Source organism: Anolis sagrei, chromosome 10 (genome assembly GCF_037176765.1).
Source record: "Anolis sagrei isolate rAnoSag1 chromosome 10, rAnoSag1.mat, whole genome shotgun sequence".
Taxonomy (NCBI): Eukaryota; Metazoa; Chordata; class Lepidosauria; order Squamata; family Dactyloidae; genus Anolis; species Anolis sagrei.
Window position 1 is genome coordinate 1,150,553 of NC_090030.1, and position 27,055 is coordinate 1,177,607.

At 44.4% G+C, this 27,055-nt stretch overlaps 1 protein-coding gene across 1 annotated transcript in view; it reads right to left on the reverse strand.

The window, feature by feature from the left end:
* The window catches only part of STARD8 (StAR related lipid transfer domain containing 8), a 302,491-nt gene that overhangs the window by 22,589 nt on the left and 252,847 nt on the right, over window positions 1–27,055 (reverse strand). The gene's annotated exons all lie outside the window — the stretch shown is intronic.

Genomic DNA, 27,055 nt, shown 5'->3' on the forward strand with positions numbered 1-27,055 from the left:
CTGATTCTTCATCTTGTCTTCTTATTCCTCCTCCTCCATCATGACCTTTGTCTTCATCTTGCTCCTCCTTCTCCTTCTTCATAGTCTTTGTCCTCAACCTCCTCATCCTCCATCATTATATTTGTCTTTGTAGTTCTCCCCTTCCATCATGACCTTTGTCTTCATCTTACACCTCCTTCTCCTTGTTCATCACCTTTGTCTTCATCTTCTTCCTCCTTCATAATATTTGTCCATCTTGCTCCTTTTCCGTCATGGCCTTTATCTTCATCTTCCTCCTCCTCCTTCATAATCTTTGTTCATCTTGCTACTCCTTCATCATCACCTCTGTCTTCATCTTCCTTCTCCTCCTCCTGATTCTTCATCTTGTCTTCTTATTCCTCCTCCTCCATCATGACCTTTGTCTTCATCTTGCTCCTCCTTCTCCTTCTTCATAGTCTTTGTCCTCATCCTCCATCATTTTATTTGTCTTTGTATTCCTCCCCTTCCATCATGACCTTTGTCTTCATCTTACACCTCCTTCTCCTTGTTCATCACCTTTGTCTTCATCTTCTTCCTCCTTCATAATATTTGTCCATCTTGCTCCTTCTCCATCATGACCTTTATCTTCATCTTCCTCCTCCTCCATCATCACTTCTATCTTCATCTTCCTCCTCCTCCTCCATCATCATTGTCATCTTTGTTTTCCTCCTCCTCCTCACTGAGCATTCTCCAACTCTGCCCGATTTCTCTCGCTCCAGCCTCCTCTTGATGCTCGCTGACCGATCTGACCCCATCACTTCCAATCACCATCTCCAGCTGCAATCCTCCCACTGGAGCCGGCCAGAATCCGTGGCTCCTTGTCCATCCCTCCTAATGCAGACTGAGCCTCTGTCATGCTTCGGCACTGCAAGGTCCTCTCCGGTGGCCACTCAGGTCCAAGAAAGACACACCACATATTCCCATCGCTGTTGACCCTCTGCGAGCATCCACCCACACAGATGCACGCAAAGACTCAGAGCTGCCATGTTGGGTTTGAGGACCAATGCTTTGATGCCTTCGTAGGCAAGAAAGCCAAGCGCCACGTTAACCTCAGTAAACGGATTTAGCACATGCCACTTTGACATCTTTCTTACTTATTTATATTCCTCTGCTCACTTTTGGGGAGAAGCCAGGATAGAAAACAATGGGAGTGACTGGGCTCTGGGATTTGAAGTTTTGTGCAAAATTCTCAACAGATTGAAAAGAGGGGGATTCCAGACATGAAACAATCAGAGTCAGCTAACGCCTTCCAACAAAGGATTCCCCCAAGCAGGAATCAGCCAGGCCTTGAAACTGCAAGACTTTGCAATGCTAATTAAAGTTGTTTCTTTTTGTCGTGTCAGGAGCCTCAAGTCGCTTCTGGTGTGAGAGAATTGGCCCTCTGCAAGGACGTTGCCCAGGGGACATTGTCCGGATGATTTGATGTTTTTATCATCCTTGTGGGAGGCTTCTCTCATGTCCCCGCATACGGAGCTGGAGCTGACAGAGGGAGCTCATCCGCCTCTCCTCGGATTTGAACCTGCGACCTGTCGGTCTTCAGTCCTGCCAGCACAGGGGTTGAACCCACTGCGCCACCGGGAGCTCACTAATCAAAGTAATTAATTGCAACATTCACACCTGCCTCCAACAGACAAGAGTTCTTTCTCCCCCCCTGGACATTATTCCACAGATATATAAACCCCACTTGCCTAGTTTCCAACAGATCCCTCAAGCTCTGAGGATGCCTGCCATAGATGTGGGCAAAACTTCAGGAGAGAATGCTTCTGGAACATTATGGAATATATATAAGCTTCCCTTGCTTAGTTTCCAACAGACTTCACAACCCCATAGATGTGGGCAAAACATCAGGAGAGAATGCTTCTGGAACATGGCCAGACAGCCCAAAAAACTCACAGCAACCCAGTGATTCCAGCCATGAAAGCCTTCGACAACAGATTATTACATTCCATTCAAACAAAATGCACAACAAAACAATAAAATGCAAAGTTGCCTCTTTCCTTCAAATCGCAAATATATATTTATCTTCCACACAAATTCATGCCAAAGATGAGTGACTTGAGCTGGTGTTCCTATTCTTTTTTTCCTGCTTTTCCATTTGTGTGCTGCATAAATAGATACCATATCATCCAAAATTGGCCATCCGTCTTATTTACTCTTAATGGATTTAACCGTAAATGTTAACTTTTCCATTAAGGCTTCATGCTAAAACTCTGCATGACCATTTACAAAAACATAAATCTTTTGCAGTTTCCCAAACCACGTGCCATTTCTTTCCTCCTTTGGGATTAAAGCACGTCCGTTGGAATGGAATCACAGGGCTATAATTGTGCCGTGTGGATCGGGTGCAGGACCACACTCTGCGCATGCAATGGGGCAAAACACTGCCACCCTCAGATCTCTTTCTCTCGGTGTTTCATCAACATCGGTGGGGGTTCTCTGTACTGTATACTTAAATCTCGAAAAAGCAAAGGATTTCCAACACCCAAACAAAGCCATAATCGATTACTTCCAGAGGTGGGAGGCAACAGGCAGTAAATTAGCATGCGTCTTGTTTACACTTGTACTTTGGCCAATGCCAAAGTGCTAGCGTTGGCCTTTAAAGCCCTAAACGGTTCCGGCCCAAGCTACCTATCCGACCACATCTGTGCCTATGAACCCACCAGGACTTTGAGATCTTCCGGGGAGGCCCTGCTCTCAATCCCGCCTGCCTCACGGGGGCTGGCGGGGACGAGAGATAGGGCCTTCTTGGTGGTGGCCCCTCGGCTGTGGAACGCCCTTCCCACGGATATTAGACTAGCTCCATCATTAATGGTATTCCGCAAAAAAGTGAAGACCTGGTTGTTTGAGCAGGCGTTCGAATAGTCAGTGCAATGAGTGTAATGAACATAGCAATGGAACAATGGATGACGGATCTGGATCATGTTTTTAGTGATGAGACACTAGTGAATGGCTATTGTTGTTAATTATATAGGATTGTATAATGTGTTATGATGTTAACTGTTTTTTATACCGTGTTATTGTAGCATTTAATTTTTGCTGTTCTTGTTGTTAACCGCTGTGAGTTGTCTAAGGGCTGAGAACAGCGGTATACAAATAAAGTAAATAGATAGATAGATAGATAGATAGATAGATAGATAGATAGATGTCACCCCAAAGGGAATGCAAGCTCTTTATGGTGGTTGTGTTGATGGGAGTACTGTGCATCATTGGGCAAGTACGTTTAAAGATGTTGTGGTGACACCTTCTGCTGTCAAGAATTCAATGACTGGAGTACACCTTGGAGATCGTGGAGTCCTCGTGGACAGCAAGTTAAACATGAGCCAGGAATGTGATGTGGCGGCAAAAAAAGCCAATGGGATTTTGGCCTGCATCAAAAGGAGGAGCCTAGTGTCTAGATCTAGGGAAGTCCTGCTCCCCATGCTCTATTCCGCCTTGGTTAGACCACACCTGGAATATTGTGTCCAATTCTGGGCACCACAATTCAAGAGAGATGTTGACAAGCTGGAATGTGTCCAGAGAAAGAGGGCGACTAAAATGATCAAGGGTCTGGAGAACAAGCCCTATGAGGAGCGGCTGAAGGAGCTGGGCATGTTTAGCCTGAAGAAGAGAAGGCTGAGAGGAGATATGATAGCCATGGATAAATACCTGAGAGGAAGCCACAGGGAGGAGGAGGGAGCAAGCTTGTGTTCTGCTTCTGTGGAGACTAGGATGGGAAACAATGGCTTCACACTACAAGAAAGGAGATTCCACCTGAACATGAGGAAGAACTTCCTGACTGTGAGAGCCGTTCAGCAGTGGAACTCTCTGCCTTGGAGTGTGGTGGTGGCTCCTTCTTTGGAAGCTTTTAAACAGAGGCTGGATGGCCATCTGTCAGGGGTCATTTGAATTCAATAACTAGGAAAATTGGGTTTATATATCTGTGGAATGACCAGGGTGGGACAAAGGACTCTTGTCTGCTGGAGCTAGGTGGGAATGCTTCAACTGACCACCTTCATTAGCATTTGATGGTCTGGCAATGCCTGGGGCAATCTTTTGTTGAGAGGTGTTAAGATGTTCCTGGTTGTTTCCTCTTGGTTGTTCTGCTGTTGTAATTTTAGAGTTTTTTAATACTGGTAACCAGATTTTGTTCATTTTCATGGTTTCCTCTTTTCTGTTGAAATTGTCCACATACTTGTGGATTTCAATGGCTTCTCTGTGTAGCCTGACATGGACTCTAAAATTACAACAGCAAAACAAGAGAGAATAAACTATCAGGGACATCTAATCACCTCTAAACAAAAGATTCCCCTAGACACTGCCAAGCCATCAAATGCTAATCAAGGTGGTCATTGTTCATTTTCATGGTTTTCTTCTTTTGTTTATTTTCATTTTCATGAAAATGAACAAAATCTGGCTACCAGTATTAAAAAAAAACTCTAAAATTACAACAGCACAACAACAGAGAGGAAACAAACAAGGACATCTAATCACGTCTCAGCAAAAGTTTGCTCCAGGCACTGTCAGGCCATTATCTACTAATCAAGGTGCTCAGTAGAAACATTCCCACCTAGCTCCAGCAGACAAGAGTCCTTTGTCCCACCCTGGCCATTCCACAGATATATAAACCCTTTTTCCTAGTTCCAACAGACCTCACCACCTCTGAGGATGCTTGCCATAGATGCAGGCGAAACGTCAGGAGAGAATGTCTGTAGAACATGGCCATATAACCCGGAAAAACCTCCAACAAGGACATCTAATCACCTCTCAACAAAAGATTCCCCCCAGGCACTTCCAAGCCATTAAATGCTAATCAAGGTGGTCAGTTGAAACATTCCCACCTAGCTCCAGCAGACAAGAGTCCTTTGTCCCACTGTGGTCTTTCCACAGATCTATAAACCCATTTTCCTAGTTCCAACAGACCTCACTACCTCTGAGGATGCTTGCCATAGATGCAGGCGAAACGTCAGGAGAGAATGCCTCTAGAACATGACCATATAGCCCGGAAAAACCTACAAGAACCCAGTGATTCCGGCCATGAAAGCCTTCGACAATACATTTCCAAAAGTTCCTGTCGCCAGCACAAAAACAAATCAAGGCCGGATTATACACCCTCTTGTTCTGGAATCCCGATAATGCGAGGCTTAGAAGAGGGCCTCTGAGTCACAGGCGGATGCTGGAAACGCAGCTCTGAAAAACACAGAGGAGGTGCGTTTCCACCCGCTGAAAGCACCCCCCTCTGCCTCCCATTCTGCTCTCTCCAAAGCCCAGCCCCGCCCCTCTTCCCATGGAGCCAATGCAGACTTGAGTCAGATGTTTTTTTGCAGAGAGAGCGGTGTCTGTGTAAATCGCTGCTTCCATGGAACCTGCCCGTTGAGCCATTTTTCATGCATTTAAACATCTCCCTCTTCCTGTCTCATTTGAAAGAAAGTCAGCTTTGATTAGTCTCTAAATCTTTAAACACCTGCGGACTCCAGAAGCAACCTCAAACAGCACCTCTCCTTCGTTCAGTAGCACTAAAATATTGTTTCAGGTGTAACAACACACCTTTCCAGCTCTTTTCCTGGATTTCTTCAATCACCTCTCAACAAAAGATTGCCCCAGGCACTGCCAGGCTATTAAATGCTAATCAAGGTGGTCAGTTGAAACATTCCCACCTAGTAGGCTTGGGCGGTTTCGTTCGTTAATTTCGTAATTTGTTATTAATTCGTATTTAAATTAGCTTACGATCCGATATTGAGCCATGCAGGAGTAATTAAAAATCGAAACATTTTTTTCAATTTGTTTCGAAATTGTTTCGAAATTGTTTCATAATTGTTTCCGTATGTCTGGTGCAAGTTTTAGGGTTGTTGTTGTTTGTTTTATCAGTGATAAAAAATAAATTATCACACCAACAGTCAACCACAGAAGGAGAGGGAAGCTTCAGAAGTCCCCCCTGTCCCATTTGGAGGGTTTTTTTTTTTGCATATTGCGCAATCGCTTCCGCCATTAACGAATCGATTCGTAATTGTTTCGTAATTGTTTCGTAATTTTACGAAATTTAGTATATTTCGAACTTTTTTAAAGAAAAATTTCGGAATTCTTTTAAAAAACGAAACGCAAAAACCCCCTAAAAACGAAACGAGTTTAGAACCAAATTTTTCCGTAGTTACCCAAGCCTACCACCTAGCTCCAGCAGACAAGAGTCCTTTGTCCCACCTTGGTCATTCCACAGATATATAAACCCATTTTTCCTACTTCCAACAGACCTCACTACCTCTGAGGATGCTTGCCATAGATGCAGGCGAAACGTCAGGAGAAAATGCCTCTAGAACATGGCCATATAGCCTGGAAAAACCTACAACAACCCAGCTTTTTCTGTGTTTCCAGGCAGTAGCTGTATTCTCTTTGCAGGAAAAAAAAGCTGTGTCCTGAACAGAAAATGTTGCTTTCTATGTAAATCAAATATGTGTGAATTTTGTGCAGAATAAGACCTGCATTGCGAAAATTTTCATCGGTCTATGTTTCTTTTTTTAAGTGTGTTTTTCAACCATTTTAAAATATATTTTAGTATTCTTTCTGTCTTTGTGATGAAAATAACATCACAAGATGCACTTTGTACAGAGTTGGGGCCTTCACTGGGAAACGGGTGGAACAACAGAACAGAAAATGAGAAGAGGACTGGAGATGGGATCAAGGCAAAAGAAGTATACTTTATTATTATTATTATTATTATTATTATTATTATTATTGTCGAAGGCTTTCATGGCTGGAATCACTAGGTTCTTGTGGGTTTTTCGGGCTATATGGCCATGTTCTAGAGGCATTTTCTCCTGACATTTCGCCTGCATCTATGGCAAGCATCCTCAGAGGTGTGAGGTCTGTTGGAATTAGGACAATGGGTTTATATATCTGTGGAATGGCTGGGGTGGGGCAAAGAGCTCTTCCCTGCTGCAGTTAGGTGTGAATGTTTAGCTGATCACCTTCATTAGCATTTGAAGGCCTGCCTGAGCCTGGGAAAATCTCTTGCTGGGATTATTATTATTATTAATAATAATAATAATTATTATTATTATTATTATTATTAAACTTTGTTTGTACCCCGCTAGCATCTCCCGATGGACTCGATGCGGCTTACAAAGGCCGACACCTCAACACAACAACAGCAAACAATAACAATACAATACAAAGCAAAAATTAAAACATATGCAATGACAAAAACATTACACTATTACACATTAAAAACAGGGCCGGGCCAATGATGGGTACAGGTTAAAGAGTGCTGGATGTGACGGTGATATGTTGGGATTCTAGGCATGTGCAGAGTGCAGAGAGCCTTAAACTCTAATAAAGTGCTTCTGGGACATAGTGCTGGGGGTTATCCTATTCTGGAAAGGCACATCTGAATAGCCAGGTCTTCAAGTTCTTCCTAAAGACTGTCAACGTGGCTGCTAGTCTAATGTCTTTGGGGAGGGTGTTCCAGAGTCGGGGGGGGGGCAACCACAGAGAAGGCCCTGTCCCTCATCCCCACCAAACGCGCCTGCGACGCAGGTGGAATCGCAAGCAGGGCCTCTCCAGGTGAAAGAAGGGAGCGCGTGAGTTCGTAGACGGAGATGCGGTCACACAGTTAGGCAGGTCCCAAACCATTTAGGGCTTTGTAGGTAAGCACCTGCATCTTGAATTGGGACCGGAAAATGAACGGCAGCCAATGGAGCGCCTTAAACAGGAGGGTTGACCTCTCTCTGTAAGGAGCACCAGTTAACATCCTGGCCGCTGACCGTTGGACCAATTGGAATTTTTGAGCCGTTTTCAAGGGCAGCCCCACGTAGAGTGCATTACAGTAGTCCAATCTAGAGGTGACCAAGGCATGGACCACCCTGGCCAAATCAACCTTTGTGAGGTATGGTCGCAGCTGGTGCACGAGTCTCAATTGTGCAAAAGCCCTCCCGGACACCGCCGACGCCTGAGCCTCAAGCGTAAGCGATGAGTCCAAGAGGACTCCCAGACTGCGGATCTGTGGCTTCAGGGGGAGCGTAACCCCATCCAGCACAGGTTGCCACCCTAGACCCCGATCCGGTTTACGATCGATCAGGAGGACCTCTGTCTTGTCGGGATTGATCTTTGGCTTGTTCCTCCTCATCCAGATAGACACAGCGGCCAGGCACTCGTCCAGCACCCGAGAAGCCTCCTTGGAATTGGGTGGAAAAGAGTAGTAGAGCTGTGTGTCATCCGCGTAGAGGTGGCACCCAACTCCAAAACTCCAGATGACCTCTCCCAGCGGTTTCATGTAGACGTTGAAGAGCATGGGAGACAAAATAGAGCCTTGTGGGACCCCACTGGTCAAAGGCCAGGGGTCCGAGCAGGCGTCTCCCAGCTTCACCATCTGGGATCGACCCTCCAGGAAGGAACGGAGCCACGACAAAACTGTGCCCCCAAGACTTTGCTCTCTTTGTGGTGGACCAGACTCAGCTCCATGTGTCAACTCAGTTGTGTGGGAGGCCATCTTCTGTGTGCCAGGAGAAGGGAAGATGGGAAATGGCAAGGAGCAGAAACGGGGGTTCCTATCATCCCCTCTTTCCACTCAAATGCGATTATCTCAACAGAAGCCAAGATCCCATCCCTCAAGGGTGGATCACCAGAACACAAAAGGAGAGGAGGACTGGAGATGGGATCAAGGCAAGATAAGTATACTTTGCTCTCTTTGTGATGGACCAGACTCATCTCCATGTCTCAACTCAGTTGGGTGGAAGGCCATCTTCTGTGTGCCAGGAGAAGGGAAGATGGGAAATGGCAAGGAGCAGAAACGGGGGTTCCTATCATCCCCTCTTTCCACTCAAATGCGATTATCTCAACAGAAGCCAAGATCCCATCCCTCAAGGGTGGATCACCAGAACACAAAAGGAGAGGAGGACTGGAGATGGGATCAAGGCAAGATAAGTATACTTTGCTCTCTTTGTGATGGACCAGACTCATCTCCATGTCTCAACTCAGTTGGGTGGAAGGCCATCTTCTGTGTGCCAGGAGAAGGGAAGATGGGAAATGGCAAGGAGCAGAAACGGGGGTTCCTATCATCCCCTCTTTCCACTCAAATGCGATTATCTCAACAGAAGCCAAGATCCCATCCCTCAAGGGTGGATCACCAGAACACAAAAGGAGAGGAGGACTGGAGATGGGATCAAGGCAAGATAAGTATACTTTGCTCTCTTTGTGATGGACCAGACTCATCTCCATGTCTCAACTCAGTTGGGTGGAAGGCCATCTTCTGTGTGCCAGGAGAAGGGAAGATGGGAAATGGCAAGGAGCAGAAACGGGGGTTCCTATCATCCCCTCTTTCCACTCGAATGCGATTATCTCAACAGAAGCCAAGATCCCACCCCTCAAGGGTGGATCACCAGAACACAAAAGGAGAGGAGGACTGGAGATGGGATCAAGCAAGATAAGTATACTTTGCTCTCGTTGTGATGGACCAGACTCATCTCCATGTCTCAACTCAGTTGGGTGGAAGGCCATCTTCTGTGTGCCTGGAGAAGGGAAGATTGGAAATGGCAAGGAGCAGAAACGGGGGTTCCTATCATCCCCTCTTTCCACTCAAATGCGATTATCTCAAGAGAAGCCAAGATCCTACCCCTCAAGGGTAGCGGGAGGGGGGCTGGAAGGAGAAGTCGCCATGGTGGGAAAATTAAAAATGAAACATATTTGTTATTTTGAGTGGAGCTCTGACCTTATAATAAAAGGATTAGATGGGGCTTCCAAGCGGAAATGAGCACTGGGATGGCGGGTTGAGTGTGTGTGTGTGTGTGTGTGTGTTTGGCTTAATGAAACCACAAGTTCAGCGGGTGACTCCAGTGGTATTTGCATTGGGGGAGACGGAGGCCTCTTCCGGCCATCAATGGGTCACCGCCGCCCCCAAGTGGGCCTCTCTTGCCACTGCAGCCAGAGAGAAAGAGAATCCACCCCACGGCACATGCGAATCTTGACCTTCTCTCTCCCCATCTTTTTTTCTCCCCATCTCTTTCCCACCTTGGACGAGACTTTTCTTGCAAATTATGGCTAAGAATGTCATCTACGGTTCTGTTTTGGAGAATGCAGAAAACAGCCTTGCCCCTTTTTCTCTGGGGTGTCCATCATGCCCATCTTCTCTAAGTCACAGGTTCGAATCCGGGGAGAGGCGGATGAGCTCCCACTATCAGCTCCAGCTCCTCATGCAGGGACATGAGAGAAGCCTCCCACAAGGATGATAAAAACATCAAAATCATCCGGGCGTCCCATGGGCAGCGTCCTTGCAGACGGTCAGTTCTCTCACAACAAGAGCGACTTGCAGTTTCTCAGGTTGCTCCTGACACGACCAAAAAACAATCTTCTCTGGGCACCACAATTCAAGAGAGATATTGACAAGCTGGGATGTGTCCAGAGGAGGGTGACTAAAATGATCAAGGGTCTGGAGAACAAGCCCTATGAGGAGCGGCTTAAAGAGGGGGGGCATGTTTAGCCTGAAGACGAGAAGACTGAGAGGAGATATGATGAGGGCCAGGGATAAATATGTGAAAGGAAGTAATAGGGAGGTGGGAGCAGGCTTCTTTTCTGCTTCCCTGGAGGCTAGGATGCAATGGAACAACGGCTTCAAACTACAAGAGAGGAGATTCCACCTGAACATGAGGAAGAACTTCCTGACTGTGAGAGCCGTTCAGCAGTGGAACTCTCTGCCCCGGAGTGTGGTGGAGGCCCAGGAGGTCTCTTCCAACTCTAGGATTCTATGATCCTCCAGGTTGAACTTATCTGAGTCCTCCAACATCCTCTCTGCCCCAGAGTGTGGTGGAGGCTCCTTCTTTGGAAGCTTTTAAACAGAGGCTGGATGGCCATCTGTCAGGGGTGATTTGAATGCAATTTTCCTGCTTCTTGGCAGAATGGGGTTGGACTGGATAATGGCCCAGGAGGTCTCTTCCAACTCTAGGAATCTAGGATCCTCCAGGTTGAACTTATCTGAGTCCTCCAACATCCTCTCTGCCCCGGAGGGAGTGTGGTGGAGGCTCCTTCTTTGGAGGCTTCTAAACAGAGGCTGGATGGCCATCTGTTAGGGGTGATTTGAATGCGATTTTCCTGCTTCTTGGCAGAATGGCGTTGGAATGGATGATGGCCCAGGAGGTCTCTTCCAAATCAATGATCCTCCAGGTTGAACTTATCTGAGTCCGCCAACGTCCCCTCATTGGTTCTGTCCCCCATTCCTCTTCTCACCCTCGCTGCCCTTTTCTGAACCTGCTCTGACTAGTCTATCTTAATAAAACACTGTCGTTTTCCAGAAACGGCTGAACTGTTGCCACAAGGGATGACTGGGTATGTCCTCCGCACGGCAGATGACAGACATAACATTCTCCAGGAGAGGAGAGCATGGAAGGAGAAGAAAGGCAGGAGCCATTGTTCCGGGCCTGTAAACAGCGAGGGTTGGCTTCATTAACATGGATTAGGGACAGCTTGTAATTTCTTCCAAAGCAGCACAATTTTTATCTAATGCTACAGTGGTCTTGACGGAAAGTTTCCATCTGCGGCATTAAAAAGGTTTCCATGAATACCACCAAGTGAATAATTCTGGGCTTCGCGAAGGGCCCGCTGTCCCCTCCGCATCTATGTCTTCATTAACATTTCTCCCCCTTTTGCAGCAACTTGAGAATAGAGGGAAATGTGTCCAAGTAATTCTGAGAGACAAGAGCAAGAGACATGGAGACAGCAAGCGAGGAAGGAGAAAGGGGGAGGCGGATCAAGGCGGGAGGGGCCCAAATGTGTAAGGAATTCTCTGTATATTGTGTCGCGGGCTTCGGTCCAAGTCGTAACCCTGGGGACCACCCGGACAATGTTTCCGTTCTTCCTTGATGTTCCTAACCTCCATACGCTCGTGCAAACCTTTCCAATATGTTCTAAACGGCCGCATCTGCTCCGTCAGGGGTGTGCGGTCTATGGCGTTCCTTGCTAGGCTTATATTAAAAAGTGAGACATTCCATACTGAGCCATTCGGGGTCATAGATTCTGCATCTCCAAATGTTTACAGTAGCTTTTATTAAAAATGCCGATAGGCTAAATCTGGCAGAGAGCGGCGGCGGTGGAGGCTGGAGCAGCAGCTGAGCAGGGTCACCACTCACAGATTGAGAGGATCTGTGCAAACAGGGGGTGGGGGGGATTTGGGCTCATGACCCAGGTGTCTCTTAGTGCATTGATACATGGAGGGAGGAAGTTGCCATCAACTAAGTGAGATGCTTTGCTCATCTAGAGGAGAGCAAGTGGCCATAGACTGAGATATTGGTCTGTTTAGAAGAGTCTACAGTTCATTAAGTGAGATGGTTGACCAATCTGGAAGATTGAAAGTCATCCGAGACTGAGATGCTTCACCCATCTAGAAGATACCAAGTGTCCATAGACTAAGTGAGATGCTTTGCCCATCTAGAAGAGAGCAAGTGTCCACAGACTAAGATATTGGTGTGTTTAGAAGACCAATTCATTAAGTGAGATGGTTGACCGATCTGGATGATGGAAAGTCATCAGAGACTGAGATGCTTTGCCCAACTTGAAGATACCAAGTGTCCATAGACTAAGTGAGATGCTTTGCCCATCTAGAAGAGAGCAAGTGACCACAGACTAAGATATTGGTGTGTTTAGAAGACCAATTCATTAAGTGAGATGGTTGACCGATCTGGAAGATAGAAGGTCATCCGAGACTGAGATGCTTCACCCATCTAGAAGATACCAAGTGCCCATAGACTAAGTGAGATGCTTTGCCTATCTAGAAGAGAGCAAGTGACCACAGACTAAGATATTGGTCTATTTAGAAGATAAGAGTCTACAGTTTGTTAAGTGAAATGGTTGACCAATCTGGAAGATCTAAAATAATCAAAGACTGAGATGCTTTGCCAATCTAGAAGATATCAAGTGCCCATAGAGTGAGATGCTTTTCCCATCTAGAAGAGAGCAAGTGGCCATAGACTGAGATACTTGGCCTGTTGAGAAGGTAAGAGTCTACAGTTGATTAAGTGAGATAGTTGACCTATCTGGAAGATAGAAAGTCATCAAAGACTGAGATGCTTTGCCCATCTTGAAGATACCAAGTGGCCACAAACTAAGATATTGGTCTGTTTAGAAGAGTCTACAATTCATTAAGTGAGATGGTTGACCGATCTGGATGATGGAAAGTCATCAGAGACTGAGATGCTTTGCCCAACTTGAAGATACCAAGTGTCCATAGACTAAGTGAGATGCTTTGCCCATCTAGAAGAGAGCAAGTGATCACAGACTAAGATATTGGTGTGTTTAGAAGACCAATTCATTAAGTGAGATGGTTGACCGATCTGGATGATGGAAAGTCATTAGAGACTGAGGTGCTTTGCCCATCTAGAAGATACCAAGTGGCCACAAACTAAGATATTGGTCTGTTTAGAAGAGTCTACAGTTCATTAAGTGAGATGGTTGACCAATTTGGATGATGGAAAGTCATCAGAGACTGAGATGCTTTGCCCATCTCAAAGATACCAAGTGCCCATAGTCTAAGTGAGATGCTTTGCCTATCTAGAAGATACCAAATGGCCACTAACTAAGATATTGGTCTGTTTAGAAGAGTGAGATGGTTGACCAATCTGGAAGATCTAAAATCATCAAAGACTGAGATGCTTTGCCAATCTAGAAGATATAAAGTGCCCTTAGAGTGAGATGCTTTTCCCATCTAGAAGAGAGCAAGTGGCCATAGACTGAGATACTTGGCCTGTTGAGAAGGTAAGAGTCTTCAGTTGATTAAGTGAGATAGTTGACCTATCTGGAAGATAGAAAGTCATCAGAGACTGAGATGCTTTACCCATCTAGAAGATACCAAGTGCCCATAGACTACGTGAGATGCTTTTCCCATCTAGAAGAGAGCAAGTGACCACAGACTAAGATATTGGTCTGTTTAGAAGACCAGTTCATTAAGTGAGATGGTTGACCGATCTGGATGACTGAGATGCTTTGCCCATCTCAAAGATACCAAGTGCCCATAGACTTAGTGAGATGCTTTGCCCACCTAGAAGAGAGCAAGTGGCCACAGACTGAGAGACTTGGACTATTTAGAAAATAAGAGTCTACTTTCTGTCTTCCAGATCGGGCAACCATCTCAGTGAGATGGTTGACCGATGGTTGACCGATCTGGAAGACAGAAAGTCATCAAAGACTGAGATGCTTCACCCATCTAGAAGATACCAAGTGGCTATAGACTGAGATATTGGTCTGTTTAGAAGAGTCTACAGTTCATTAAGTGAGATGATTGACCGATCTAGAAGATAGAAAGTCATCAAAGACTATCTAGAAGATACCAAGTGCCCATAGACTAAGTGAGATGCTTGGCCTATTTAGAAGATTGATTAAGGGAGATGGTTGAATGATCTGGAAGACAGAAAGCTTCCACTGACTAAGTGAGATTGTAGACCCACCTGAAAAATGGGAAACCATCAATGACTGAGATGTTTGACCCATCTGCCTGGAGACTAGGACGAGGAACAATGGCTTCAAACTACAGGAAAGGAGATTCCACCTGAACATGAGGAAGATCTTCCTAACTGTGTGTGAGAGAGCTGTTCAGCAGTGGAACTCTCTGCCCCAGAGAGAGTGTGATGGAGTCTCCTTCTTTGGAGGCTTTTAATCAGAGGCTGGATGACCAACGGTTAGGGGTGCTTTGAATCAAGAATCAAGCCAGTAAATAAGGAACACCACTCAGAAGCAGGAGAACTCCAGATAGCAAATAACCAAGTGCCAGTGAACACCTCCCAAACTGAGGGTGCCTCCAGGCAACCAAGCCAGGCTACCTCTATGCAGATACCCTTACTGGCTGACTTTCAGCTTCATGGTTACTCAAATGCTAATTGCAACATTCATACTTGCTTCAAAGAGACAAGGCTTCTTTCTCCCACCCTCGACATTATTCCACAGGTATATGCACACTCCACTTGCCTCACTTCCAACAGACTTCTGAAGATGCCTTTAGCCACAGATGCAGGTGAAACGTCAGGTGAAATCAATTTCAAACCAATTTCATTGCACACCACCCTGAGATCTCAATATATGGATTGGGATGCAGTAAATATGTAAGTGAATGAATGAATGAGATAACCTGAAGGGCGATCCATGAAGAGGCATCACTGAACCAATGTGGAGGCGCCTAAAACAGCTGCCAAGCATCTGGCGCCAAGTTCAAAGCCATGCGCGAAGGCCCTCTTGGCAAGGCTTGCTATTTGTACAGCTTGTGCCGTAATACGACCAAAGCATTGAAACGACGACAAAGGCGCCCGAAATAAAACGAAAACCCTGATTGGAAGACCAAAAAAAGAATGAGCAAGAGCTTTCCTTTGGCGAGCATGCTCAGATCTCCGCCTGGGCCGATCCCATGAAAGAGGAGATTAAGAGCCAAGGCTGGGGAGCCGGATGATTGCCATGCGGGGCCAGATGCCTTCACACCAAAGCCTCTCTCTCTCCCCTTCATGTATGTTTGGACACAGGCAACGTGTAATCGCTTTCATATGGCCCTGCGCCTCGTGTTAGATTTGCTCCAGACACATTTTAATGGTGTCAAAATTCTTCCATCTGTCTGGGACAATGAGGTCAAGCTGATGGAGGAGATGCACTCAGATGACCACAACTCCATGAGCAAAGAGCTCATTCACTGGGTTGTGTTCAGGGAAGAAGAGGAGGAGGAGAAAGGCTTCTCCAGAAGATCTTGGGGTACGCTGTAGAATGAATGCAGTGTGACACCACTTTAACGGCCTTGGTTCAATGTTACACAATCCTGGAAGTTGGAGTTTCACAAGGTCTTTAGACTTCTCTGCCAAAGAGTGCTTCCAGGATTCCACAGCATTGAGCCAAGGCAGGGAACAAGTAACATGCACCATTAGAGTCCCAGCAAGTTCAGAGGGGAAGGCCTGCTGGGATCTCCATAGTCTTCCTGTCTTCCTTCCTTCCTTCTTTCCTTCTTTCCTTCCTGTTCTCCTTCCTCCCTTTTTCTCCTTCCTTCCTTCCATCCTTCCTTCCTTTTCTTCCTTCCTTCCATCCTTCCTTCATTTTTTCCTTCCTTGTTCCCTTTTTTCTTTCTTCTTTCTTTCCTTCTTTCCATCCATCCTTTTCTCCTTCCTTCTTGTTTCCCTTCCTTCCTTCCCTTTCTTTTTTCTTCCTTCTTTTCATCCTTCCTTCACTTTTTTCTTCCTTTTATCCATACTTTTTCCCTTATTTCATTTCTTCATTACTACTTTCAATAAGTTCAGATAAGAAATTTCAGTTAGCAAGTTCAGATAGGAAGACATGTCTTCCTTCCTTCTTTCCTTCCTTCTTCCATCCATCCTTTTCTCCTTCCTTCTTGTTTCCCTTCCTTCCTTCCTTTCACCGTTCCTTCATTTTTTTCTTCCTTCCATCCGTAATTCCTCCTTTCTTTCATTTCTTCCTTCCTTCCTTCTTTCCTTCCTTTTCTCTTTCACTCTTGTTCTCCTTCATTCCTTTCCTTCTTCCGTCCATCCTTCCTTCCTTCCTTCTGCCCTTCTATCCTTCTTGTTCCCCTTCCTTCTGTCCTTCCTTCCTTCCTTCCTTTCTTTCTTCCTTTTCTTCATCCATCCCTTTCTTTTTTCTTCCTTCCTTCCTTTCATCCTTCCTTCCCTTTTTTCTTCCTTCCATCCATACTTCTTTCCTTCTTTCATTTCTTCCTTCATTACTTCTTTCCATAAGTTCAGATAAGAAATTTCAGATAGCAAGTTCAGATAGGAAGACATGTCTTCCTTCCTTCTTTCCTTCCTTCCATCCATCCTTTTCTCCTTCCTTCTTGTTTCACTGCCTTCCTTCCTTCCTTCCTGTTCTCCTTTTCCTTCCTTTTCTCCTTCCCTCTTTTTCTTCCTTCCTTCCACCCTTCCTTCATTTCTTCCTTCCTTTTCTCCTTCTTTCTTGTTTCCCTTCCTTCCTTCCTTTCACTGTTCCTTCTTTTTCTTCTTCCTTCCATCTGTAATTCCTCCTTTCTTTCATTTCTTCCTTCCTTCCTTCTTTCCTTCCTTTTCTCCTTCATTCTTTTCTTCTTCCGTCCATCCTTCCTTCCTTCTGCCCTTCTATCCTTCTTGTTCCCCTTCCTTTCTTCCGTCCTTCTTAGATTTCTCCTTCCTTCCTTTTCTTCTTCTGCCCATCCTTCCTTCCTTCTGCCCTTCTATCCTTCTTGTTCCCCTTCCTTTCTTCCGTCCTTCTTACATTTCTCCTTCCTTCCTTCCTTCTTTCCTTCCTTCCTTTTCTTCTTCTGCCCATCCTTCCTTCTGCCCTTCTATCCTTCTTGTTCCCCTTCCTTTCTTCCGTCCTTCTTACATTTCTCCTTCCTTCCTCCTTCCTTCCTTCCTTCCTTCCTTCCTTTTCTTCTTCTGCCCATCCTTCCTTCCTTCTGCCCTTCTATCCTTCTTGTTCCTCTTCCTTCCTTCTGTCCTTCTAACATTTCCCCTTCCTTCCTTCCTTCCTTCCTTCCTTTCTTCCTTTTCTCCTTCCATCCCTTTCTTTTTTTTCTTCCTTCCTTTCATCCTTCCTCCACTTTTTTCTTCCTTCCTTCTTTTTCTTCTTCCGCCCTTCCTTCCTTCCTTCCACCCTTCTATCCTTCCTTCTTTTTCTCCTTCCTTCTTGTTCCCCTTCCCTTTCTTTCCTTCTTACATTTCTGCTTCCTTCCTTCCTTCCTTCATTCATTCCTTTCCTAATGAAAGCCACCCAGAGTCCCTCCCTCCAAGCGGTGTTGTTGTGTGCCTGTGTGTGCCTCATTTGATCATTCCACTTCTGCAAAAAGGAGGAGAGGAGATCTCTCCAACGTGGAAACTCCACCACTCACTGGGCAGTGATTAGCATTGAAGAGAACCAGGCGAGAGAGCTAGAGCGGCTCCTCTGGGCAGCCAGGGCCAGGAAGGTCAAGCCAGAGGAGGAGGAAGAGGAGTGCGAAGGCCGGTGGAGAGGCTCCAGCTGCCAATCTGAGCGCTGGCTCCTTCTCCTCCTGGCCGGGCACCAAAGCGCCAGGGTGACCCTGGGTGTCAGGCAAACAAAAAGGGTTGAAGCAGGACTTCCCTCCTCGGCGGCGTCTCATCAGCATTCAGAGCCATCCGCTGGGCCAGCAAAGAGAGCAAACATTGGCGAGGGCAGAGGAGAGAGAACGCTCCCAACCGAGGAGGAAGAGGAGGCCAGAAGCGCCACCGCTGAGTGTGCCATTTTGGAACATGCATGCCTACGCGTGTAAATAATTTATTACCGCTGCTCGTTAACTAATTTTTGGTTGGGTTGCGGTGAGTTTTTCAGGCTGCATGGCCATGTTCTAGTAGCATTGCCTCCTGATGTTTTGCCTGTGGCTCATGGCACCTTCAGAGGTTCTGTTGGAAGTGAGACAAGTGGAGTGTGCATATTTATACCTGTGGAATAATGCCCACAGTGGAAGGAAGAACCCTTGCCTGTTTGAAGCCAGTGTGGATGTTGCAATGAGCAAGCTTGAATATCATTGAGTAGCTACAAAGCTGCAGAGTCAGTCAGTAGGAGTATCTGCATAGAGGTGATCTGATTGTTGTTGCCTGGAGGCACCCTCTGTGCAATTCAAAGCTTGAATTGCATTGAGTATCCACAAAGCTGCTCAATCTGCACAGAGGTGGCCTGGCTGTTGTTGCCTGGAGACACCCTCAGTGGAAAAATGTCCACAGTGGAAGGAAGAACCCTTGTCTGTTTGAAGCAAGTGTGGATGTTGCAATAAGCAAGCTTGAATCACATTGAGTAGCTACAAAGCTGCAAAGTCAGTCAGTGGGGGTATCTGCATAGAGGTGATCTGATTGTTGTTGCCTGGAGGCACCCTCTGTGGAATAATGTCCAGGGTGGGAGAAAGAATCTTTGTCTATTTAAAGAAAGTGTAAATGTTGCAGTGAGCAAGCTTGAATTGCATTGAGTATCCACAAAGCTGCTCAATCTGCACAGAGGTGGCCTGGCTGTTGTTGCCTGGAGACACCCTCAGTGGAAAAATGTCCACAGTGGAAGGAAGAACCCTTGTCTGTTTGAAGCAAGTGTGGATGTTGCAATAAGCAAGCTTGAATCACATTGAGTAGCTACAAAGCTGCAAAGTCAGTCAGTGGGGGTATCTGCATAGAGGTGATCTGATTGTTGTTGCCTGGAGGCACCCTCTGTGGAATAATGTCCAGGGTGGGAGAAAGAATCTTTGTCTATTTAAAGAAAGTGTAAATGTTGCAGTGAGCAAGCTTGAATTGCATTGAGTATCCACAAAGCTGCTCAATCTGCACAGAGGTGGCCTGGCTGTTGTTGCCTGGAGACACCCTCAGTGGAAAAATGTCCACAGTGGAAGGAAGAACCCTTGTCTGTTTGAAGCAAGTGTGAATGTTGCAATAAGCAAGCTTGAATCACATTGAGTAGCTACAAAGCTGCAAAGTCAGTCAGTGGGGGTATCTGCATAGAAGTGGCATGACTATTGTTGCCTGGAGGCACCCTCTGTGGGAAAATGTCCACAGTGAAAGGAATAACCCTTTCTGTTTGAAGCAAGTGCAAATGTCGCAATGAGCAAGCTTGAATAGCATTGAGCAGCCACAAAGCTGCAAAGTCAATCAGTGAGGGTGCCTACATAGAGGTAGCCTGGCCCCCGTTGCCTGGAGGCACCCTCTCTTTGGGAGCTGTTAACTGCACCTTGATTGGGGTGTTTTTTCAAATTTTGTTACATAGTGTAATGATCAACTTGTTGGAAATGTTGTTGTCGCTGTCAGGTTTGGAGTATTGATTTGACAGCGTTTCCTGCACAGAAACAGGACAAAAACACATGTTTTTCTCCCAACAGATAATAACATCATGACAGGAGGAATACTCTGGAGGAATATTTATTTTCCTCCGCAGGCAAAATGTATTGTTATGTTGGGGATGGATAATTTTTTTAATGCTTGGTGGAAGTTGAAGTCAGACTAGACTTTAGGGGGGTAGACTCCAAGGGGAGAAGACCCTTAGTTCCCACCAAAGAGGGAATGCTACCTTGGCAAGTCTTCAGAGAAGCCTGATTCCAGCAATTTTATTAGTATTAATAATTGAAATGAGACTCTTGCCAAGGCGAAGAAGTGGCACCGAGGTTTATTGTGCGATTCAGCTGAGTCGGATGCAAATGCGGGGATAGCTCACCCACAAGCATACCAGTACATTGATCAGAGGCATATTTATAGCAAATTCAAAGTTGCAGAGTTCAAACTCCCCGCCCCGGCTTCTCTGTTGTTCCCTGCCATGATTGGGCGATGGGCAAACAGTTGGGAGGCAGACCTCCCGCCCCCGGTGCCTCTGGACCAATCAGGAAGCTCCAGTGGTCCGTAGGAACCAATGGGGAGACCTCTGCCACCTGGTGGTGACAGCCAATCAGGAGAGATGGAGGCGGGATGAAGGAGCACAAAGGAATCTGGGAAAGGAGTGAACAAAGGAAATGCCATGTGGCCAGCGAGACAATGGGGAAACCTCAAGCCAGCCTGATCTATCTACATGTGTAGACTGGGGTGACTGTTTCTTGGTGGAGATAGCTGAGTTAATCAGAGTGAAGGCAAAAGGTTTTTCGAGGACCTTTTGTCCTTCAGGAGGAAATATGATTAAGATTTTTGCCAAAGGGGCAAGCTGACGGCTGGGCAATTCCTCCGAGGGCCACCAGCTGCCCAGGCTATTGTTCATGCAAAAGAGAGTTGTGGATTAAAAAAATCCTGGAATGTTTGGGGCTTTGTAGTCCCTTTGGTGGAGTTTCTTCATGTATATAGGGGAAACAAAGGTCAGAAGAAAAGGGGAAAGGCTTCTGCCACACAAAGAAATCAGAAAACACATTTCATCCATCTAAAGTTCATAAAAGGCAAGATTTCATAAGGTTTGTCCATGTGGGGGGAAAGAGCGTCCATAGGGGATGGCTAAAACACAAGGGTGTTGCACAAAGGTCCTGGCAGGAGTTCTTGAGTGGCCCAAATGGACCTGGTGTCTCTGGAAACAAGCTTTGCTCCCCGTCCTTGGAGAACTACAGCTCCCGAGAGAGGCAGAGACCCCAAGGTCTAGCTATTCCCGAAGTTTCATGGGGTCCTCATTGTTGTTAAGGCCTTGGCAAATTGACCAAGACTTAACCCCTATTGTGCAGTCTGGTACCTTTGTCCTTTGCAGAACTATAAGTCAACATCCCTTGTTAGGGGGGAGGGCATGCTCGACGTCAAAGTGGGGAACACTGTGGAAGGGGGTGCCTGCATGCCCAAAAGCCCGAATGAGGAGAAGCCACTTTCTCATCCTAGTTCCCACTCTTTAATGGATTCCGTTCCCAAAGTTAAGTGAAAGGCTGTCTCCGAACGTGAGACCTCTTCCACGATCGCATCAGTTAGAAAACGCCTGGCATCAGCAAAGCAGCAGAGACGTAATTGAATTGTTATTCTCCCTTGCAGGGACACAACGCCGTAGTTCACCTGCAGGAAACCTTCCTCTGCCCCATGTTTGTGGAAAGAGGAGCGAAGGGAGGCTCTCCCTTTCCTCTCCTTCCATCCATGTTTAGTAGGCTTGGGCGGTTTCGTTCGTTAATTTCGTAATTCGTTATTAATTCGTATTTAAATTAGCTTACGATCCAATATTGAGCCATGCAGGAATAGTGTGAGGAGTAAATTAGGTTCGAAACAATTTTTTCAATTTATTTCGTAATTATTTTGTCATTATTTCGTAATTATTTTGTCATTATTTCGCAAGTTTTATAGTTGTTGTGTGTTTTATCACACCAACAGTCAACAACAGAGGGAGAGGGAAGATTCAGGAATTCCTCCTGTCCCATTTGGAGGTTTTTTTAGCATATTGCGCAATCACGTCCACCATTAATGAATCGATTCATAATTATACGAAATTTCGTATATTTCGAAATTTTTAAAAGGAAAATTTCGGAATTGTTAAAAAAAAACGAAACGCAAGGGACCCCTAAAAATGAAACGAGTTTAGAACCAAATTTTTCCGTGGTTACCCAAGCCTAATGTTTAGTCCATCAAAGTGGCAACGAAGAGCTCTGGGTTCGGATATAATATAATATAATATAATATAATATAATATAATATATTTATAATATTGTAATGTAATTGTTGTGGTTCAGCACCAACTTGATGGGAATGGGAGTGAGGAGAGTGCAGATGGGATTGAGAATAGTGCAGATGTGGGCTCTCAGCTTTCTTCCCATGAATTTAGAGACAGGTCTGTGTCTTCAATGTCTTCACAAGATCGGAATGTGGGTGATAAGACAGTTGCTGGGAAGCAAGGTCAGATGGTCGGTGGGAGCGCAGGACAGGTGGTGCGAAGGAGTGCGCGGCTGGCAGAGAAGTGTTGACTTCATCTGTGGGAAAACTGCTCGTTAAGGCTTGTTTGATGTGTGCTGTTTTGCTGTGAAACGTATAAGTAATCTGCCTGGACAGTGATCCTGTGCTAGTTTCAACGTTGCAATATGGCTTGCAGTAGCCCAGAGTTCGGGGCTAGGGATTTAGCAACGGCCTGCTTCCTGTAACTTTAAGCTGCTTCCTGGTTTGGGCTCCTTGTTTTGCTTCATGTCTTCTGCTTAAACTTCAAAGGATATATTGGACTTTTTACCTTGTAACCACTGAACTTTTTACTGCTATTATTCTGATTGTTTCAATAAACTTCCTACCTCTCAAGATTGGCTGGTTTTGTCAGAGAAAGCAAGGTGAATCTATTCTGAGGCACAACAGTAATGCAATATAATACTACTACTACTAATAACATGATATTATAATTATATATTTATATTACATGTAATATTACTAATAATATTACGGTATAATTGATATAGTGCAATATAGCAATATTTAAAACTGATATTGTACTATGTTAATAATATATTGTATGTATATATATATATATCTTGTAAGCCGCTCTGAGTCCCCTTCCTTTGGGGTGAGAAGGGCGGCATATAAATGTTGTAAATAAATAAATAAATAAATAAGAGAGGCCCCACAGGAGCCAGGGATAGATTGGCTCCAGATTCCCCTTTGGTTTGTCACGTTTCCACCCCAGATTTCCCCCTCAGATGAGCCTGAGTGGGTAGCTTTGGAAGGCCTTGGAAGAGGAAACCTCAGGCGCATGGGCCCTGCCTCCAAAACAAGGCAGGGGTTGAGGCTCATTGAGCATGACACGGGGAGAGAAAACCTCATCCCGCAGCACTTTGCCTTTGCAAAAGGACGGGGAACAGCTGGCTTGCGTTAGGAGGGAAGCAACGCGACCTGCAGAGCGGCAGAGGCATGCGCCCTCCCCTCTCGGCTCCTGGGACATAAAAGAGAGGAGCCCACAGAGCCAGGCAGCAAGGAAGCCCTCCACCATTGGCTCCAGGCTTCATCCCACTGAACGTGGCAAGCATTTGGGAGAGTGGGTGCACCATACAGCTCGGGCACACTCCGTCTTGAAGTGGCAGATCAGGAGGAGTTAAGCTCCAAAGAGGAGAGGAATGAGACCTAATTGAGATGTGGAATCCTAGACCACAAGGACCACCTAATCCAACTCCAACCTGCCATGCAAAAATACACAATCCAAACACTGCAAAAATACACAATCCAAAATACACAATCCAATGACTATTCAACCACTATTAAAAATCTCCAAGGAACCAAAATATGAGTCCTCATGTGAAATAGGCTTGGGCGATCCAGTTCATTAATTTCGTAATTCGTTATTGATTCGTATTTAAATTAGCTTACGATCCAATATCGAGCCATGCAGGAATAGTGTGAGGAGTAATTAAGAATCGAAACAATTTTTTTCCAATTTTCATAATTATTTCATAATTATTTCGTAATTATTTCATAATTATTTCGTAATTATTTCATAATTATTTTCGTATGTCTGGTGCATTGTATTGTATATTATATTATATTATTATATTATATTACTATATTATTATTATATTATATTATAATTGTATATTATATTATAATATATTATAATATAAAATAATAATATATAATATATAATATAATATATAATAATATATTATATTATATTATATATATTATATTATTATAATATATAATATAATAATATTATAATAATATAATATAATATAATATACAACAATATAATATAATAATAATATAATATAATATAATATCATATCATATCATATCATATCATATCATATCATATAGTTGTTGTTAGTTTTATCACACCAACAGTCAACAACAGAAGGAGAGGGAAGCTTCAGAAGTCCCCCCTGTCCCATTTGGAGGATTTTTTAGCATATTGTGCAATCGCATCCACCATTAACGAATCGATTCGTAATTTACGAAATTTCAGAAATTTCGAAATTTTGAAATCTTAAATTTCGGAAGTCCTCAGAATTTCGAAACGCTAGTGCACCCTAGAAATGAAACGAGTTTAGAACCCATTTTTTTCTTGATCGCCCAAGCCTAGTGTGAAATTATCTCGTGTCGTCATTTTCCTTGTTCTTTTGATGGACTCCAAATGAAGACTGCTTTTGACTCTGTTGTGCACTTGAGCAAAGAACTAGTGGGTGAACGTCTGAATTGCAACCCAGAATGCTGAAGGTTTCAGAAAACAGAGCACAGATCATCATTTTAATAGAAATGGCATTGAACGAATGGCAAGAAACAGGAATGGGCGTCCTCCAGATGCTAGGGCTTGCAGAAGTCTTGAACTTCTTCAATGGGTCAGCCTTAGTTGGGCCTTTGGTCACATCTTTGTTTGTTGTGAGGAGATTCTGAGATTTGCAACTTTCCCAAGCCTCTGTTGAGACTAAAAAGTCTAGAAAGAGAGCCTTTGCAAAATGCAAAATGATCAGCGGGGGGAAATTGCTAGATCTATATGCAATCACCAGTTTAAGCAAGTGAAGAAGAAAAACCATTGAGGAAAGGAAAGTAAATGGCGAACGGAGGTAATTTGTTCTGCCTGATCCTATAATTACAGAGAAACATTTCCAAGGACTCGAATCCTGCGAATAAAGCTCCTCGAGTCTTATTTATTGTAATGGGCTGGAGAGCATGGATGGCATTTTCCTATCTATTCATTTGTTCAGCTCGTTGCATTTATTTACCCGGAACAGCAATAAGATAGATATGAAAATAACAGCAAGTGCTCAAGAAAGGATGCTTCCTCCTTTGCGTTGTTCTTGGATTCCTCTCCGATTCTGTTTCTTTGGCCAGTTCACAGAATTTCGGAAACAGAGACAAGGGCTTTGCTGTCTTCCGATTGCTTCAGGCTGTGCGTGGGCAGCCAGAAATCCTGAATTTGCAACATTGCAAGTCCTCTCAAAAATAGATTCCGGCAAGGCACCAGAAAATATTGGCCATCTTGGAAAGGCTCTTAAGAGGCAATTGGGACTCAACCCTTCTTAGTGGCAACAAGTGATGGAGCAAGTATCCAACAATATCTTGGAAATGGCTCCAAGTGTGTTGGATCCAAGTGGTGTGAAATTTTCACTATATATTTTTTTTTGCACAGAAAACAAAAGCAGAAAGGATGTTTGTGGTTCTATATCTATATAAATAAAAATGTAATGTTCATTTGTGGGATTAACATAATGCAAAAACCACTGGACGAATTGACACCAAATTTGGACACAACACACCTATCAGGCCAACAAGTGACCATCACTCATAAAAACATGGAAAAACACAGCAGAAGAGACTTAAAAAGCCAAAGAAATAAAAAATACATTACAACGCATGTGCAAAACCATATGAGGTCACGAAGAGTCGGAGACGACTGAACAAATGAACAACAAATATATATATATATATATACATACACACACACACATGCAAACACACAAATATACACACCCAAAGAATATATATACAGACTGGGCCACAGCAATGCATGGCAAGGGACAGCTAGTGTGTGTGTGTGTGTGTATTCATTTTTGTTTAGTGGGAGCGCTGTTCTTACTTCGTAAAGTGGATCATAAGTATGGATTTTCCAAAGCATGTATAACTTACAACCTGCTCCTGAATTTTTGCACAGTATATGTTATTCCATGCCCAGAAAGTGCTCTTTGGCCTAACAATGTTTGTGGTCATATATATATGTGTGTGTGTGTGTGTGTGTGTGTGTGTGTGTGGTTATATATATGTGTGTCTGTGTGTGTGTGTGATGAGTATGGAATTTCCGAAACATATATAACCCTCTTCCAAATTTCTGCACAGTATATGTTATTTCATGCCCAGAAAGTGCTCTTTGGCCTAACAATGTTTGTGGTCATATATATATGTGTGTGTGTGTGGTTATATATATGAGTGTGTGTGTGTGTGTGTGTGTGTGTGATGAGTATGGATTTTCCGAAACATATATAACCCTCTTCCAAATTTCTGCACAGTATATGTTATTTCATGCCCAGAAAGTGCTCTTTGGCCTAACAATGTTTGTGGTCATATATATATGTGTGTGTGTGTGGTTATATATATGAGTGTGTGTGTGTGTGTGTGTGTGTGTGTGTGATGAGTATGGATTTTCCGAAACATATATAACCCTCTTCCAAATTTCTGCACAGTATATGTTATTTCATGCCCAGAAAGTGCTCTTTGGCCTAACAATGTTTGTGGTCATATATATATGTGTGTGTGTGTGTGTGTGTGTGTGTGTGTGTGGTTATATATATGTGTGTCTGTGTGTGTGTGTGATGAGTATGGAATTTCCGAAACATATATAACCCTCTTCCAAATTTCTGCACAGTATATGTTATTTCATGCCCAGAAAGTGCTCTTTGGCCTAACAATGTTTGTGGTCATATATATATGTGTGTGTGTGTGGTTATATATATGAGTGTGTGTGTGTGTGTGTGTGTGTGTGATGAGTATGGATTTTCCGAAACATATATAACCCTCTTCCAAATTTCTGCACAGTATATGTTATTTCATGCCCAGAAAGTGCTCTTTGGCCTAACAATGTTTGTGGTCATATATATATGTGTGTGTGTGTGGTTATATATATGAGTGTGTGTGTGTGTGTGTGTGTGTGTGTGTGATGAGTATGGATTTTCCGAAACATATATAACCCTCTTCCAAATTTCTGCACAGTATATGTTATTTCATGCCCAGAAAGT